This window comes from Corvus kubaryi, unplaced genomic scaffold (genome assembly GCF_017639235.1).
Source record: "Corvus kubaryi isolate FWS band 111438036 unplaced genomic scaffold, C.kubaryi_AGA036_p1.0 37395, whole genome shotgun sequence".
In the NCBI taxonomy this organism is placed as follows: domain Eukaryota; kingdom Metazoa; phylum Chordata; class Aves; order Passeriformes; family Corvidae; genus Corvus; species Corvus kubaryi.
Window position 1 is genome coordinate 5904785 of NW_024581134.1, and position 5279 is coordinate 5910063.

A 5279-nucleotide genomic window follows, 5' to 3' on the forward strand; every position below is an offset into this window, starting at 1 on the left:
CGCCTCGGAACAGCGGCGGGAGGGCGGCGCGCAGGCGCAGCCAGACCCGGCCGGGGTGCGGGAGCGTGGCCGCGTCTGCAGCCGCGCTGTGTGGGGAACGGCCCCGGGCTGCCCGCGTCCCCCAGCTGTGCGGGCTCTCGGAAGGCGTTGCCCCCCGGGGAGGCGGCGGGGAGCAGGTCGCGGCCGGTGTTGGTGATCGGAGGCGGCCGCTCAGGTGCGCGGCCGCCCCTCGTCGCTCCCGGGCGGCGGGTAACGAGCCGGCACGGGGAGCTGCTGAGAGAAGTTACTGTTGGTGGTTATAGGGAAGCCGGAATAACTTCGTTGAACTCTAACTTTTTTTGTAAAGACTCCCTCTAGGCCTTTCGTGTTACCTCTACTGTCGTTAGCATTCCTCACTCCCCCGACCTCCCTTCCCGCCGCCCGCCCCTCAGGCGCGCGCTCGCGCTCCTTCCCGCTCCTCAGGTGCGTGAGGGTGACGAGCCGGCGCGAGCAGCTCCTGAGGGGAGTTTTAATTCGCTGGTTACAGGAAAAAAAAAAAAAAACCTTTGGGGTTTTTTTTTTTTTTTAAAAAAAAAAAAAAAAAAAAAAACCTTTTGGAATTTTAATTTGATTACAAAAAAAAAAAAACAAAAAAACAATAAAACAAAACAAAACCAAAAAACCCCCCCAAAAATCGCATCAGCCTTCGGCGTAGAAGGGACCCGAATATCTCTGGTATTATTATCGCATTTATAACTCCCCTTCGCGCCTCCCTCAGGTGCGCGCGCGGCCCTTCCCGCCTCCGGGCCGGTGCGAGGGGCTCCTCAGGGAAGACGGGGGCAGATGCTGAGACTCCTTTTCCTTAAACTCTTTTCCAGGTGTGTTTCTGTAGAGGTTTAAATAAAAACAGCCGGGTAGCGCTTTCCCCCTTCCCCTCTCGTTTTTGCCCTCTGTGTCGCTCCCCGGGGTGGCTCAGGTGAAGATAAGGGAGGGCGGGGGCTGTCGAATTTTCTCAGAGCTTTGAGGTGATTGTCTGGGATTTGTTGGTGGATTTGGAAAGTGAATTATGTGCAGGATAATGGTGTGGTTAGAGGGAAGAAAATCCCCATAGGAATAGCAAAACTGGGGAAAAAAATTCTCTCGGAATGATTCAGAGGAATGCCCCCATCAGCACGCAGGTGTAAACTGTTATTGAGGTAATAAGCACTTAATTACTCACCTACTGCAAATGGAAAGTAGCCAAAAAATTATTAGTGTTTGTAATTGCAATAGAGGAATGAAAAATGAAATTCTGAGGGAGATGTTGGTCCTTTTTAGTATTAGCATAGCTCCTATAAAGCGTTGGCTCTGGTGTGTGTCCAAATCGGAATTCCTGACCTGTAGGTACTCTTAAGAAAGAAGCTCACCTTCTCCTGCATGAAGTAAAAATGGGTCTCCATCCCTGTTTGTTGTTTCCAGGAAAGTATTTTTTCACAAATCATCTTTATTGTTTTTCAGGAGTTTCTAGACTACAGCAAAATGCAGATGACTTGACGGTGAAAATTTTTGTTGCCTCCGAAAGTAACATTATATGAGCTACAGTTTTATCAGTGCTGTGTGCTTGTACTTCAGCACATTATCCATCTGATGTGGAGCTGCAGGTAAATCACACTCTAAGCTAGAGAAAAAAATTGAGACAAGTTGTCATAAAGTGAAATTACATGTTCTATGTTCTCTGATTTTTGTCAAAATACGTTTTTTTTAGTGTTGAATGTTGTCAGTAAATTGCAGAGAAAGTAAGTCATTGACCAAATATTTAAAATACATCCTGTTTAGAAACATGATAAAAAAATAGAGAAAACTATTCTATACTTAAGGATCTGATATTTTTTCTACTCATCTTCATCTTTATATAGATTCATAACCCATGGAAAGAAAGTGTTGAAACCAGTGAAATAAAGTTATATATGGGGGTATTAAAATAAGATACTTGTCTTCATTTTACTCTCAGTTAAATTCTGGATGTCTGCTTTAACTGGTGTGAAAACCAAAGAGGTAAGTCTTGTAACTGAGAGCACTGGAAAAAATGATAGTTCTAATGCTGTGCATTTACGTTATAGGTTTTACTCTTCAGTTGAGCTTGTCTTAGTTCGTGGTAGCTTTGGTGAGCCATCCACAGGAAAGGTCAGAGAACCATAGAACGGTTTGGATTGAAAGGGAACTTAAAGCTCATCTCATTCCACCCCCTGCCATGGACAGGGATACCTCCCACTATCCCAGGCTGCTCCAAGCCCTGTCCAACCTGGCCCTGGACACTGCCAGGGATCCAGGGGCAGCCACGGCTTCTCTGGACAGCCCTGCTCTGGCTCCCCTGGAGAAACTGCAAACAAGCTGCAATGCCTGTTTCGACAACTGTATCACCATGAGACTTTGACCACAAATCCTTTGCTTTTTTGCTACTTCCCCATAGATTTTAGGACTCATGATGCTTAGAACTTGTGTGGGACTCCAGGCTTCCAAAACCCAACACCTGAACCAATGCTGAATTATGCTTGACTGGTGTTCTGAGCACAAGTGCAGTGCCTGGTGTCCTCTTGGCCAGCATTTCCCAGGAGAAAGGGCTAAATGCAGACTTCTGGGTTCAAGGCTATGTGCTGGTGCTGAGCAAAAGCCAGAAAAATCGTGGAAGAGTTAAAAATGCTGTTCTTAGCTCATTAGGGAAGCATTTTCCAGCACTGTCCCTGCAGAATGCTAAATAACGTGATGAAAATTAATTGCTTTTTCTTCATGGTGCTACAATATTTCTTGTTTTCCCAAAGCTTTGTCTGACTGCTGATTTTTATCAACATTACTGATGTATTTCCATTTCTTAGACTATTCTAACCTGACAATTGAAGAGTTTTCACAGGTGCTTCCAGACTCAAAGGAATACTTTGAGTAGAGGGCCACAGGTGGGGTTTCCAGCTCCTACCCAGTGAGATGTGAAATGCATTTTCTTAAATAATTGGATGAAGATAAGTTTATAAGATATTTGGTATCTTTTTCCATGCTTAACTATTGGTGCTGGTGGTTCAATGGCAAAACTGGCTCCATGCTGGATGAGTGGAGGAGTTGTTGTGCTGTCTGACGAGGTGTGCTCATTGCTCTGGAAGAAAGGTAAACCCTGGGAACAGACTGTCCCAGGTGGCTAAGGAGCAGTCCCTGTTCTGCTCATGCAAATAAATGGGAGCAAAAGAGGCAACTTGTGGGGTTTAGACTGGGATTTCCCATGGTTGTGACACTGTGCCCTCCTGGCATGATCCAGCTTTCACTGGGATAAGCACTTCAGCGCTGACTTGGGATGTGGATCAAGCTCTTTAAGAAGATTGGTGTTAGATTTTTTTTGAGCATTTAGGATCCCCCTTGGATGCTGTAAAGCCATGCCTGGTTCCCATTCCTTGCATGTGTTCCAATAAAAATGTCTTGAAAATTTTACAAGGATGGAAGAGCGAGGGACAAGCGGAATGTGTGCTAGAAATTGAAATGAACCCCATGGACTTGTCTGCAAGGATGAACAGCTGTCACATGAGATCTGACAATGGTGACACTCGGGTGTTGGGGCAAGATGTGGCAAACACAAACACGTCCAGCACAGTCTCATGTTTAATAGAAAAACCTCCATTTAATGCAGCGTGGGTTTTGCTTTAACAAACAAGCCAGTGTTACAGACATTTCAGTGGACATTGTGCCAGAAGGACACATGTGATGGCATTAAGGCATGAGCTCCAAAGCAGGCAGTGCAATAATTTGCTGAATTGAGTGTAAAATGAAGCATAACTTACTGTGTGACCTCTTTATAATGAGTGTCTGAGGTATTAACAAACCAAGAAAAGAAGTGTTTTTGATTGGAAAAGGTACTTTGCTAAAGCAGCTTCATATTTAACATCTTGTGCTTTTAAATAATAGATTGAAGTCAAAAGCTCAGCTGAAGTTTCAGTAGACTTTTCTTTTTATGTGTATGTGTTCTCTCCTATAGCAACAGTGACTGACTGGGTAAAAATAGACTATTTTAGAAAAAACACCTTTTGTGTCCCATGTCTGTATTTAAAGAATGTCTGTTTAGTATTGGGTTTGAGAGGTAAATACTACAGGGAATTTTTTCAGCATGACTTACCAAACTTTATGGCTTCACAGGAAGAAATAGAAGCTTCATTTTCAGTAGTTCTTTAGGATGCTGTTTATTTGATGAAACTATTATGCCATAAAAACTGAAAGATTTGTGGAGGGATGATGGTCTCTGGCAATGTTTAGCCACACAAATCGCTTCCTTTCTTGGAATCAGAAGTGTTCTTATATAGAGCATGAAACACAAAGAATAGAAAAGCCAGGAGTTAAATCAAGGCACAGCATTAAATAAAGACACTGTTGGGAGAGCATGGAAAGGGAGTGCTGATGTGGGCCTGAGAGATTCTGAGTCTTCTTCCAATGTACTTTTTCCCTGTTCCACACAAATCACCGCCACACAGGCATTCTTCAGGAGAAAGAATATACAACAAGTGATGTCAGGCTGGCTCTCAGAATTCCCTCATCTCAGACATGTGTGTTTCAGCACAGGTAGAAGGTGTTGGATAATGGGAATATACTCTTAGCGTTTGGAGAATGGGTTATCAGTCTGGTGGACAAACCCTCATGCTTCTTGATTAACTAATGCAAACCCTCTTCCCAAGCTGATTTGCATTGCAAGTTCCCATTATTTTGTTCAGAAATAGAAATGTGGAACTCATTAGGCAAATGTGGATGTGCTCGTTTGTTGAAGGAAGGCAAGTCAAGAGTCCTGTGACAGGTTTAATGAAACTGATCTTGCGATACAAATATTTTGCAATTTTTAGAAGGGTTTTAGCTTTGTGCAGGGCTCTGCAGTTCTGTGCTGCTTATACTGAAAATGCCTCAGGTAGATCAATTTTCAAAAATAATCCAAGTTTCAAGAGGTTGTCAAGTTTCTCATCCAGGTTTTTTTTTTTACCAGGATCACTACTACAAACAGCCAATTAGGGATTTAAATTATGCTTTCTTAGTGAACTGGTATTTTAAAATATCTTATAATGAGATACTTGCCTGTTTCTAGTCTAAACTCTCTGTAACTAAGGAAACATCTGTATTTTTCATTATTTGCTCCTCCAGATCAATATTTAGAAGTTGATTCATGAAGCCGATTCACTGTGGTGCTACACTGAGTGTCAACAGGAGCAGTTTGTGCCCAAGTCCCTTCTTGATTAAGTATTTCTGGACAGTGGGGCTGAGGAGGGCAGTTCTTCCAAAGCTTTGGCACAAGAATCGACATG